Raw genomic sequence first — 14,163 nt, 5'->3', positions numbered from 1 at the left:
GTTTCTGTGAGAAAGATCTAGAAGCTGCCCCATGTTTGGAAAGGGTCCCACTGCTGACCAGAGCTGAGCCAATAAACAATGTTGTTTTGCGCCTCTGTGAGAGCATATTTAAGACAGGGAAAAAAACGCTGCGCCACACAGCAGCCGGGAGAGTGAAAGGAGTGAGGAATGGCCTTGCAGGCACCAAGGTCAATGTAGAAGGAGGGGGAGAGGTGCTCCAGGCGCCAGAGCTGAAGTCCCCTGCAGCCTGTGGTGAGGACCATGGTGAAGCAGGATGTCCCCCTGCAGCCCATGGAGTACCACGGTGGTGCAGGGTTCCACGCTGCAGCCCATGGAGGAGACCACGGTGGAGCAGGTGGCCCTGCACCGACGGAGGCTGCCGCCTGTGGAAGACCCCTGCCGGAGCAGATTCTGGGCTGGACCTGTAGCCCGTGGAGAGGAGACCACGCAGGAGCAGGTGACCTGGCAGGAGCTGCTGCCCGTAGGGGAGCCAGGTTGGAGCAGTTTTCTCCTGAGGGATAGACCCCGTGGTACGGACCCATATCTGGAGCAGTTCTGGAAGAGCTGCTGCCTGTGGGAAGCCCACGCTGGATCAGTTCATCAAGGACTGTGTCCCATGGGTGGGACCTCACAGCACAGGGGATGAGAGTGACCGAGAAGGAGCGGCAGAGAAGTGCTGTAGACTGACCATAACCCCCATTCACCCGTTCCCCTGCGCCGCTCGGGGGGAGGAGGTGGAAGAGGGTGGATGGGGGGGGAAGGTGCTTTTGGTTTCTTTCCTTTGTTTCTCACTTCTCTAGCTTGTTAGTAATAAGCAATAAATCTTACTATCTCCCTATGCTGAGTCTGGTTTGCCCGTTACAATAATTACTGCGTGATCTTCTCGTTCGTACCTCAACCTTTGAGACCTTTTCACATATTTTCTCCCCATTCCTCTTTGATGAGGGGGACTGAGAGAGCGGCTGTGGTGGAGCTCGGCTGCCCACTCGAGCGGAACCACGATAAACTGGCAAATCAGAAGTTACTGGACATCAGACTCTCAGATGACTCTCAGATTGAAGGTTTTGAAGGTAAGGAGGGATAACACTATCCCCTGCCCTGCCCTGTCACCCCCCCACGCCCCCCCAGCTGTTTATTTCCTCCCCCCATTTTCTCCCTAAACAAAGAGAAAAAAATGTTTCATACTACAGGGAGTGGACCATACCACCACAGCATTACAAAACAGAAATGCTTAGATAAAAATGCAGAGGGCAAGCCCAGCCATCCCTCAGGGGGGGTGCTGGGGCTGGTGGTCTTTAATGCCTTCACTCAAGAGTCAGGCAATGCCACAGAAGATGCCATCTGAAACTTGGGTGAAGTTGGTGTGTTTGGAGGACAACTGCTCAACTGCTCTTCAGATGGACCTTAGCAGGCTGAAGAAATGCCTCAGACAGTTAGACAACAGCAAATGAAAAACCCAGAATTTGAGACAGAGCTACCCCATGCAAGGGTGTGGGCAGGGGCTGACTGCACAGAGGCAGCTGGGAAGAAAAGGACAAGTTTTTGCAGCATAACAGAATACCACAGCCAGTATTTTTCCTTCCTTTACATAAACTTTTATCCCTTCCTTTCTGCCACTCAACTTAAGAGCTAGAATAATACTGAGAAAACAAAAACTAAAAGAAAAAAAAGAAAGAAATCGAAGGATTAATACACTTGAATATTATAGAAAGCCTTGCCATGTGTTTTGAAAGCCATTTGACAACACAGAGCAGGAGGTGTGGTGCCCTGTAGTTCAGAGGGTACATTGTTTACCATGAAATGCCGGATTTGCATATGATAAGTACTTTCTTTTATTAAAAAGCAATGCAAATAGTCACACAAACTCCTCTGTAAATAGCAAAGGAGAACACTTAGCCACCCATACTGAGGATTTACACCAACTGAAACAGCAGCCGAATCTGGCATAGACATTGAAAAATACTCGAGTTATGTCTGAGAAATTTCTCTAAGTAATTTTTATTTCCTCTGATCTGTGCCAGCTTTGCTCCATTTTCACCTATACAAAATCAAAAAGAGGTGAGCTCCTCCTGCACATAAGAAAGAACTTCATATTGAAACTAAGATTTCAGCCTTTTGTGGTTTATGAAACCCTACTGGCAAACAAAGCTCACAGAAACCCTTATAACCTATAGGATACAGAGTTTATCTTTGCTCTGATTAGATCTTCCATACGTTTTAATCTCTTCTCTTTCTTTGCACACTTTATAATAACACTCTCTTCAAGGAAACACTCTTTAATCTTATAATTCGAAAACTAATTCCATTTCAGCTGTCCTTTTGGCAAGTGACCTTTTCTTCTTCTTTTGCTATAGGTAAAAAAAAAAAAAAAGAAACACCTGTCTTTCTGATTTTTATCCCTGCTCAGCATTCTGGATCTTAAAACAGTTCATCAACTGAGGTTTTTGACAGCAATAAAATTTCTCATTCTGAATTTCTCAGTGAACAAATCTGAAAAAATGTTCCTTCACAAAAGCCATTTCATTAATTTGTCTAAATACATTTCTTTTGTAAAGCAGGTTGATTACTTCAAAATGTCAGGGTCCGGGAGCAGCTTAGAGAGCTATCCTGGCAAACATTATTGACCAGATTAAAAACAAAGTGTAGAGACATGACAGCAAGGTGGACCAATGACTGGTCTACCATCTGTCACTGATGGATTAAAACAGTCTTTCTGTGCTGATATCTAGGAGACACTAATTCCAGTCCAAATACATGGATTGACTTATGCAGAAGGAGATTTACTAAGAGGAAAGATTTTTTTTTTTTGAAAGTCAGCTATAATCTCACTAGCACAAATTGCTCATCCTAATTATAGGAAACTCATGTCCTATGTACTATATTTTCTAACTACCCCATCTAATTAATTGTAAGTGAATCATTACAAATGATTCATGTATGTCATGAGTGGACTAAGGATAAAATAGTTAAAAACTGTAAACCACTGGTTTAATTTTCATAGTGGTTTTACCAGTAAAATGACCATCGATCGTACAAGCCCATAAAGAATTCGAAAAGGAAGATTTCTCTGTCAGTTAAAGCAGCATGAATCCAATTTAACTCCACTTGTTTTGAATGCCACCAGACTGAAGCAATCTTACCACTACATAAAATCTCAGTCACTCCACCCTAGAAGTTAAGTTGCCTTTTATAGGGCTTTTAGATGGAGGTGTAGTCTGTGCTGAATACCCTTTTTTTTTGGAGTGACAGTGTGCTCTCTTAAATACAGAGAAAGTGCAAACGCTTCATTTAGACTAGATGAGACCAATACTGTTTAGTACCTCTGTTAACAACATGAATTATAGGACAGGACACTTCAGCAAGTTTACAGTTAACATCAAATTGTGAGACCGGTCAATATGGTGGAGGTTGCCCCTCAGAAGGATATAGATGGAACAGAGAACAAGCCTTACGAGAATTTCATGTGCTGCATTGTTTTTGGGTGCCTCATTACGCAAAAGATATTGATATACTGAAGCAAATTAAGTGGAGGCTACTCAGCTGACCTAGGGACTGGAGCATCCCAGGAGAATCTGAGCAAGCTGGGTGTGTTAAGACTGGAGAAGAGAAGGCTCAAGGGGGACCTTATTGCAGTTTATAGTTACCTCATTGAAGCACACAGAGAAGACAGAGCCAGTCTTCTTGGAGATGCACAGCAGTAGGATGAGAGGCAACAGAGACAAGTTGCAACATGAGAAATTCTGATTAGGTATATAGAAAAAAAAATTACCATGAGGGTTGTCAAATAATGACACTGGTTGCTCAGAGAGGTCGGAGAACCTCCATCACTGGCAGTGTTTGAGACTCAGCTGTATAAAGACTTGAGTGACCTGACATGAGCTTGAAGTGGGAGCTTGGACTAGTTGACATAAAGAGGTCCCTTCCAACCTAAATTATTCATTGATACTGTAGTTGATATTTGGATGGCTAAAGCTAGCTCACATTAATCTTACCTGAAAAATTCTTCACATATATAAGATTAAACTTCTCAACAAGTGAATGAAGAACTTAAAACTTAATTTTCTGGATTAATATTGATTTCACACACACACACACAAAAGGCTAATAAAGAAAGTCACAGTATAATTTTTAGGTTATTGATGTCAAATAAACTCATCCTCCTACAGAATATTGGTCAGATTACAAAGAAATGGTAAATATGGTAATGCTAGACAACAACACAACATTAATAATCTTATTACAGTAAGGTTTCGTCTTTTCCTTAATTCAGATCTTTGAAGTTAAGTTTAGCAAATAATATAGTAAATATTTATTTATGCAAGTATCAGATAGTATAAATTTATTTATACAAGTATAAAATTCTAGTAAAACTAGTAAATATACCTGTCAGGAGAAGGGACTTGTAATAGAGTTACTCATTATTCTATCTCCCATTTTTGAATGTTGGCTGTAATTTTAAGTAAGAGGGAGGATCTTTAAGATTGTAAATTCCCTGTTTTCTCTGTGCAGCATAACTTGCTGGCTTGGTAAATTAGACTTTTCATCCTATATTTTCCATTTTGGAGAGAATTTAAATGCATCTTTTATTTAAATATACTTTATTAAATCTTAATGAAAAAGGCAGTATCCAATACCTTTTAGGCTGAACAGGGCAATAAAAAGTCAGTATCAAACACAGGAATACTCTCTGTATTGGGCTGAAGTCCAGGAGAATAGAGAGGAAAGTACTGATTACATCTGTGGGTTGATGCCTTAAAATAAAATTGCTGAATAGATCATTCTATCACAGTATGACATCTCTTCCCTACCCCTCGTTGCCAGCCAGCAGAGCTAGATGAATCTGAGAAGGCAAGGCTGAACTCTGAAAACAAATAATTCCAATTTTATTTTGTCAGCTGCTGCCCACACTTTAAATAACACAATTTGCCCTCTGCACAAAACTACAACTAATTTATTCTAAGAACACTTCTGAAAAAAAAAATAATAAAAAAAAATCCATAGCAGCTAGATTATTTGCAGCTCCTGAACAGTACTTAAAGGGACAGGAAGGTTTGTTCTGTCCCTTCTCCAATTAAATGTTTTGACTGAGATGGTTCCTTCATATACTATAATGGGATGAAAATATTTGGCCTGTTGCGGAGCAAGGCCAGGAGGTAAACATCTGCAAAAACTCTCTTGTGCCAAAATTCTTCTCCATCCATCCAAGGGAAAATGCCTCAGCAACAAGTCAGCTGAAGCCTCCAGCTTCCTTCCTGCTCCTTGCCTTATTTAACCTGGGCTATATTCTCCAGCCTGTTCAAGCTGGAAAAGTGAGACCATGTGAATCTAATGAGGTTCAACAAGGCCAAGTGCAAGGTGCTACACCTGGGCCAGGGCAATCCTGGAACATGACTGCAGCCTGGGAGAAGAACTCATTGAGAGCAACCCTGCGGAGAGAGACTTGGGGGTTCTGGTGGACAAAAGGCTCAACATGAGCCAGCAGCGTCAGAAGGCCAGCTGCATCCCTGGCTGCATCAGAGGAGGAGTGGCCAGCAGGTAGAGACTGGTGACTGTGCCCTTCTACTCTGCCCTTGTGAGGTCTCACCTGGAGCACTGTGTCCAGGTCTGGGGCCCCCAGCATGAGAAAGGTGTGGGGCTGTTAAGGTGAGTCTAGAAGAGGGCTACAAAGATTATCAGAGGGCTGGAGCATCTCTACTTTCTTCAGAAAAGCTGAGAGAGATGGGGCTGTTCAGCCTGAAGAAGAGAAAGCTCTGGGGAGTCCTCACTGTAGCTTTTCAATACTTAAAGGGATCTTATAAAAAGGGCGGAGAGGAACTCTTTACTTGGGTAGATAATGATAAGACAGAGGTGAATGGTCTTAAATTAAAAAAAAAAGTATAGATTTAGGTTAGATATAAGGAAGAAATTCTTTACTCTGAGGTTACTGAGGCAATGGAACAGGTTGCTCAGAGAAGCTGTGGATGACCCTTCCCAGGAGCTGTTCAAGACCAGGTTGGATGGGGCTTTGGCCAACCTGATCTAGGGGGTGGCAGCCCTGAATAGGGCAGGAATGTTGGAACTAGGTAATCGTCGAAGTGTTTTCCGGCCATTCAGTCATTCTATGACTATGATACTATATCAATACAAGTAATCTCACCAGCAACAGAGCTGTTTCCTTAGATTTGAGGCAAGCTGACATAGACCAGCTGCATACAAGCTATTTAACGTTCTTATGCACCTGTGTGGCTTTGTCCCTAGGTTCTTTTGGGAAGCGTACATGACTTCAACTAGCTTGCAAACTGTGCTGGGCAACCATTTGAAGGACCAACAACTGGTCCAAGGCAAAACTGTACTGGCAACCATTTAAATTATTTAACTGTCTAGTATACAAAATTCTGGGACACAGGCCCAGCACTGTTTAACTTATGTGAGTAGAACTGGATTAAGTATCTAAAAGCTCAGGATTCTGGACTTTCAAAGGGGAAAAAATGTGTAAGGACTATGAGAATTTTTTTTTTCTTCTTAGCACTAGACTAACATTTGAAGCCAAATGTTAATAAGAAATCCTTTTATGTACCTTCTACAACAAGCCTACCTGACAATCACTGCAGCTGATTTAGGGTGTTTTTACAATATCAGGCAGGGCTGCCCAAGAGTAGTAAACTACAGATGGGAAGAGTTGCTGTTAGGGCCCTGTCATTTTCATTACAGGCATTTTGGAGGGTTCATTCCAGTATTAATCTGGTGTGGCAGACTAAGCTTCCTTTAGTGGCTGGACAAAGTTAGCTGTACATCTTTTGGGTTAGTTTCACTGCAAACAAAACCATTTTTGGGTGCTCAAAGACTGCTTCCCAATGTGAAGCAAAACATAGAAAGCATTTGGCTCACTGGGGCAAGCCTCCTCTGAACTAAAATGTTAATGTAGATGCACCCCTACAGGGCATTCAGAAGATCACCGGAGAGGTCTTGGATCAACATCATGAAGAAAGAAAACGCATGTGATGCTCAGCGTAAGTCCTCAGTGTAAGAATGAAAAATTTAAGTCTGGAAGAATATCTGCATATTGGTCTGAAGTCAATGTGACAGACCTCAGAAGTCAGACTGGTGATGGTGAGCTTATGGCATGTGTCAAAACAGTGTTGAGGTATTCTTGCATTCCTCATTTTCAGAGAAGGAAAAAGCAGACTCCACACTTTCAAATGTGGGTAAATGTCCATTTTAAAGCTACAGATCCTGGAGCATGCAGTGCTGTCCATCAGGCTTTGGATCCTTTCTTAATTATGTTAAATTACCCGGCAGACCATTTCTCTGATTGTCCTCATCTGTTTTGATAAAATACCTCCACAGTTAAAAATGAAACTAACTTCTTAAGGTAATGTTGCCTATGGCCAAAAAAAAAAAAAAAAAAAAAAGAAAAAAAAAAAGTAGAGGTTTTCACATCATTTACACTGATAGAAATAAAGACTAACACCACCATAATAGCTAATTATACCAGTTTGAGGGAGACCAAGATGAAGCACTAAGTGGTTGTAGTTTTTTTGTTTTTGTTGTTGTTGTTGTTTTTAATCATTTGTTTTCAGAAAGATCTTTGCAATGCATTTTCTTCCCCTCCTGACTACTGGCTAAGTTCTTGAAGTAGTGGTATCTTCTTACTCAATTAATTTCATAACAGAAACTTACAAAAAGAAAAAAGCCATTTAAGCTTGAGGCAGTGTAATACGGTCATATCCTCCTCTGTTAGGGGTTCCAGTAATTGGTTGGAATGCTGTACATTTTTACTAAGTCACCAGACCAAATTATTAAAGTTCCAGGACACAGATATATGACTCATTTGTGCTTAATAAAAAGAGTTGAACAAAGGAATTTAAAAGGAAGCGGAATAACAGAAATGGCAACGACTATGTGTAGGTAAGCAGTAATTCTTCATGTTCCTAGCCATCATACATCCTCTATGCTAATCTGTATAAGTGGTAAAGAAGTGGACTTGAAGAAGCAAACATCAAAAATTCACACTGTGGTGAGAGAAGAATAGAAATAAGTTGAAAAAAAGAGAGGTGTACCTGGATATATGGAAAAGCTTTTTCCCCAAGAGGACAGTCCAGTGCTGGAGCAGGTTGCCCAGACTCGCAGTCTCCACCCTTCGAGGGTAGACCCTATCATACATACAGTTTTACACATGTGGAAGGAGGAAATGAATACATTAACAGAAGAGGGTAGAATACCTACTTCTTGTCACAAAGGAATATTTTTCATAACAGACTTAGAAAGGTTCAGCAAATATTAAGTGGTCAAGGTGCTGAGAGCACCAAGAAACTGTTGTAATCTACATTCTACCTCCTGTAATGTTGTTTACTTATATAATGTATTCAATAGTGTATGCTTAGCTGACAAAAAGACAAATGACTGATCATTTTCATGTTAAAAGCATTTTCTACCAAGTAGGATGATTAAGCCATTTATAAATTTTCTATATTATTTGAGATAGCTTGGATAACTACTACACCGCTCCCCCCCCCCATCTCTCCCCTGAGGACCTTTTATAGCTGAAGCCAAACAGATGGTCACTCTGATCATTTTAGATCACCCACAGCAACAAGACAATAAAAGTATTACGATCAGAATGACCCACACTGAAGGAAGAAGTCATACTCTGCTCAGCTCAAACCCTACTATTCTGGTCTGTGACAATGCGGGAGGAGTTATTAGATTTTAGATAGCCTCAAGTTCTCTTACTGACTGCAAGGACGGATTCCTCTTCCTATTGACCACATTCACTTTGTATGTAATTAACTTCCTTATTTGTGCTTTCTTTGGATGATAATTATTATAGGTTGTCTATTTCATAGTTCTGTTGAAGGTGTCTCAGACAAAAATCTATATCTACAGATAGCACATATTCCACTATAATTTAACTATCTTTCAGATATATACTTAAGAACCCTTCACAAGGGTTTTACTTGAGTAAAACACTTGAGTATTTTATACTCCTGTGTTTTTATACTGTTTTATACTCCTGTGTTTTTAAACCTGTTTTTTTTTCTTTTTTTTTTTTTTTAATGAAGTTCCTATTCTGTAGGCCTATCTTTGCACGTTTCTTACTTCTTGAATCATTTTAAGCATATCTCAGATAATTATATAGGCTGGAATTAATCTAAAAGTTACATGTCTTATCTAGGCTTGTCATCTAAGGTCCTCTCCTGGCACTGGTGAGAGACTGGCACCTCCAAAGGGCAATTTTTATCCCATCCAAAAATAAGTGCATAAAAGACTATAAAAGGCATGAAATTAATTCTAGCAATAATGTTAAATTTTGAGCTTGGATACAATTTCTACTCAATTCATATCATATCTATATCCTACATGAGCTTCATCTATTGCTTCATGTGTTAATTATTCTCAACTGTATTAAATATTCTGTATAACACTTCTGAAAATGATTAGGACAGGCCAATAACTAACACTAAGAGCTTATCATGGTTTTCAGAAGTCCTTTGGGGCATTTTTCATTGGAAAATGTTGATTAATTGAAACTGATTCTTTGGTCCAGGATGGAATTTCTGGTAAAACATACAAAAAAGACAGCTACTATTCTCAGAATAGCAAGTAGTCTGGTTGTAATACCAATTAAGTGTAGAAACCTTTATCTTTAGGATGGGAACTTTATCCAGTCTCTGCCAGTTTATGTAAGTTACTTGCTCCATTGGGATATAAGGTGATTTTAATGGTCTAATGAATCTTTAACTAATGACAGAGATTGGATAATTCCATTGAATAGTATTGAGGACAGCCACAAGCTTACTTCTGATATAGTTTACCTGGTTGTCCCACATATCCAGGTAGTTTCTTAGGTCCCAGACTTATTTGGGGAGACCAATTTTTTTTTTCCTAATTTTTTGTTCCCAGAAACAACCAAACAAAAGTCCCCACAATCCAGCCATAGACAAAGACTCACATTTAAAATAAATAAATAAATAATAAAAATCTCTCATTTCCCCCCTCCCAAAAAAAAAAAAAAAAAAAAAAAGAAAAAAAAAAAAGAAAAAGGAATAGGAATACATTGTAAATGTTAGGAAAAAAAAAAAAAAAAGAGGGAGGGAGGAAGGAAGGAAAGAATTTAATTTTTTTCTAGACTTCCTAAATTTCTATTTTAGACAGAAAAGATGGATAAATGACAATGAGGTTGTATATAAAATACAAGCGTAATAAAAAATATTGATTTAAAAGGAAACTATGATTTACAAGCATGATGTTAATTCTTTCACAGAAGGAATAACAGAGGTAGCCTAACAGGAGCTGTTTAGAGGAAAGACATATTATCAGAACACATCATTACAGGCAGACGATTAAAAAAAGAAAGACTAAGGAGTGTCACAGACAGCGACTGAGTGAAGTGGCCTGAAAGAGGTTGATGAAGCACAGGTCCAAAGGAACATCCAGTCAGCAGAGACACATTTCAAAATATAACCCTTGGTTGTCCTGTAACCATCTGAGAGGCTGAGTTTTAGTGAGGTATCTATCTCATGTATTTTCTCTAATTTCTAAACTTATGCAGTAGAACTCATCTTGGCTTTTGGCATTGGCATTGCAGATATCTCAAGCTAAGACAGCCACACAAGGTTCCTTTTCTGAAGAAAAGTAGCTACTGTTTGGGTGCAATTCTCCCAGTCTATTTTCATCACATTATGAATCACACACCAGAGAATGGCAGTGATGCACTTGCCTGGAAGTAAGCATCACTCTTTGTTGGAACACTGCTTTGGTTTCTATGCCTTTCGTCTGTTATTTATCATCTGCATTGTCGGAAACCACTGATTTGGCCCTCCAGACAACTTCTCCCTATTAGATACATTTTTAAAACCTTTATGGCTTATATTGTTTCACATAATGCACTATGACTAACAGTATTATTTGTACACGCAGCTGTCTAGCCAGTGAATGCTGATGTATTTTCAGCTTTTGATAGGGAGTACACTTCACCTCCACAAAAACATTATTATAATAGCAATCAGATATAAGAATAAAGTTATTGTTCAGGAGTATCTGTGAAAAAAAACTATATGCTCTTCCTATCTAAGCCAGTCTCCTTTCAGCATTTGAGACTTCTGAGTCACACAAAGTAAATACTGTGACCAGAAGTCTGGCAACTGGGAGGTGCTATTGACTTCTGGAGGGTATGAGAGGCTTTGCATAGGGATCTATGAATCTCTCCTGAATTACCTCTACTACAAAGACAGGTTAAGGGAGTTGGTATTTTTCAGCCTGGAAAAGAGAAAGCTCCAGGGAGACGTCACAGCAGCCTTCTACTACGTAAAGGGGGCCTACAGGAAAGCTGGGGAGGAATTCTTTGTCAGGGGGGTGTAGTTATAGGATAAAGAGGAATGTCTTTAAACTAAAAGAGGGTAGGTCTAGGTCAGATATAAGGAAGGAATTATTTACTGTGAGGGTGATGAGGCACTGGAACTGGCTGCCCAGAGAAGCTGCAGACGCCCCATCCCTAGAAGTGTTCAGGGCCCTGCTGGATGGGGCCCTCAGCAACTTGGTGTGGTGGGAGGTGTCCCTGCCTGTGGCAGGAGGGTTGGAACGGGGTGATCTTTAAGGTCCCTTCTGACCAAAACCATTCTGTGATTCTATGATCTAGATAGATTGGAACACTGGGCAATCATCAATGGCATGAATCTCAGCAAAGGAAACTACCAGGTTCTGAATCTGGGATGGAACAATTCTGGACAAAGGTACAGACTGGGAGACGAGCACCTGGAGAGCTGCTCAGCTGAGGGGGGTGCTGATCAACAAGAGGCTCAGCATGAGTCAGCAGCATGTCTGGCAGCCAAGTGGGCAAACTGCATACTCAAGATGAAGAAACTCATGGGTTGAGATAAAAGCAGTTTAATGGGGGAAAATCAAAGGCAGTGCATGTAAGCAAAGCAATAAATAAATAAAAATCATTACTCATCAGCATGTGATGTCCAACTACTTCCTGCACTTCCTAGGAAGCAGGGCCTCAATCAATATAGGATCTTCTTTGGAAGACAAATGCCTTCATAATGAGTATGTAATTCCCCACCACCACGACCTTTCCTTCAGCTGTTATTGTTGAACATGACATCATAAGGTGTGTAATATCCCTTCAGTTAGTTGGAGTCCATTGTCATCTCTCAACCTCTTGCCCACCCCCAGCTTACTGGCATTTAGGGAGGAGGTGTGGCTGGAGTCACAGCCTTGATGCTGTGCCAGCACTGCTCAGCAACAGCCAAAAAAACCAACTGGTGCTATTATCAGTGCTGTTCTAAACACACATGCAATGCAAAGCACTATAGGAGCTGCTGTGGGGAAAGATAATACCGTCACAGTCAGATCCAGTACAATGGGATATATCAAATATGTGGCATGAAAAAGAAAACATTAAAAAATGTCTAGAGCAATTAGATACTATGGAAGAGGTGTTCAAAATCTACAATCTTTATAAAATAAAATATATATATATATATATATATATATATATATATTCAAAAGTAGAAGCAAGAAAGAGGAATACCTGCATCCAAATCTGTTTTATCATCTGAGTATAATGAATTCTGCAACTGGATGTTTAAAACAGGGATAAGAAAGATACTTCAAGTAGCTGTCATGGAGGTTATTTAGTGCACAGAGTCTTGAAGATGTTATATAGAAAAGAACTGTGTATTCTACACTATTCAGTTTTGAAAAAGTAAAATGGAAGAATCACTTGATAATCAGGAAATAATCTGATGGGATATAATCTGTTGCTACATTTTTTAGATACTCCCATTTCTGTGTGATACAAAATTATTTGCCTGATAGAAGTTATTGATCCAAGATCTTGAACTGCTCTCTTTTGCTATAATACTTACTGTATTGCATTAAATGCTACCAAAAATGAAGTAAAAGTGGAGTTAGAAATAGGCACCACTATTACTAAATGTGTAAATGCTATATTTACACATAGTGTCAAGCAAGTCAGAAATACAATTAAAATACATATGTATTTGACAAGATGAATTTATATGTAGAGAAAATAATTTTTAACACTTGTCTGAGTCTAGATTCAAACATTCCCTTGTATTCTGTCATGTCTCCTTATGGTTAGTGAACTGTTTGGTTACAGTTTTGAGACAGTTTATTCATCAAGTACACTAGGAGAAAATTTAAAAGTAAGTGTAGAATTATGAAAAGGTGTGAGAATATCACACAATTTTTACCTCTAAAAGCAAAATAAACCTGAAGAAACATAGATAAGGGAAAGATGTAATCCACTCCAGTACCTGAATAAAACAGAATGATTTTCTTCAATTTCACTTGGCACAATATCAGGTCGAGAAAAAAGAAAAATTAGTTGTTAATGCTGCAGAACAAAAAAGGACTGTAACTCTATCACTGAGTCGAACCCAGAAGAATCAAACACCGAGATTTCTCAATGTCTAATCTGTCTAGTAAATTATGTGTTATACACATTAAAACATGTAAAACAAATTGTTCTTGTCATAGCCATACTTTCTAACTGAATTCTGTTTATTTTCCAAGTACAGAATACTCAAACATGGGATAGACAAAGTATGCATAAGACTTACATAAACTCTTCTATTTTATATTATGAAATTGGAAACTTAAGTTTTTACGTGCGTTTTTGAGTGTATACATACACATATTTTCTATATTATAATGCTATGCCTCAATGCCAAGGGCTTTGAGGAATAAATGAATTTCCTGTAATGTGCTAGATAAAATCTTCCATTTTTTTATGGGCTTGTAAAGCAAGTATTCATGGTGATGCCAACTTCCCTTTAGGGGTTATTTATATTTAGTGTGAAAAGTCATTAAAATTTTCAGTCACTGGGTTTTCCTATAAGCCAACACATCCTAATGATTAGACCGCTTCACATTTCTATTCCTTCTCTTTATTAAAGCTATGAGAAACGATATTATCCTACAATTTGGCATAGATATATGGGAAATATTAACAAGGCAGTTGAATAAACCACTTTCCTTATTGGATCACAAAGATATATTCAAGTCTAAACATTCAACTGAGCTTCCTCCCAATTACTTATTGCAGAAAATAACTGATTATTAATTAAAGCCTTGTTTGCCCTGGAGATTTTCTGCACCAATTGCCACCGTAAGTGGCTAAATAACAGAATCATTGCAGCAAGTGTAGAGAGGCAA

General features: G+C 39.2%; 1 long non-coding RNA gene across 1 annotated transcript; it reads left to right on the top strand.

Moving 5' to 3' along the window:
- Positions 1-5,308: 5,308 nt before the first annotated feature.
- On the top strand, positions 5,309-11,934 carry LOC140002040 (uncharacterized). Its single transcript, XR_011807896.1, has 3 exons — positions 5,309-5,643; positions 6,919-6,989; positions 11,618-11,934. It is a non-coding gene; the product is annotated as an uncharacterized lncRNA (long non-coding RNA).
- Positions 11,935-14,163: the final 2,229 nt, after the last annotated feature.

The sequence above is a fragment of the Anas platyrhynchos genome, chromosome 3 (genome assembly GCF_047663525.1).
Source record: "Anas platyrhynchos isolate ZD024472 breed Pekin duck chromosome 3, IASCAAS_PekinDuck_T2T, whole genome shotgun sequence".
NCBI lineage: Eukaryota > Metazoa > Chordata > Aves > Anseriformes > Anatidae > Anas > Anas platyrhynchos.
The sequence above is the reverse complement of the archived record's forward strand: the minus strand, read 5'-3'. Positions and strand labels throughout refer to the sequence as shown.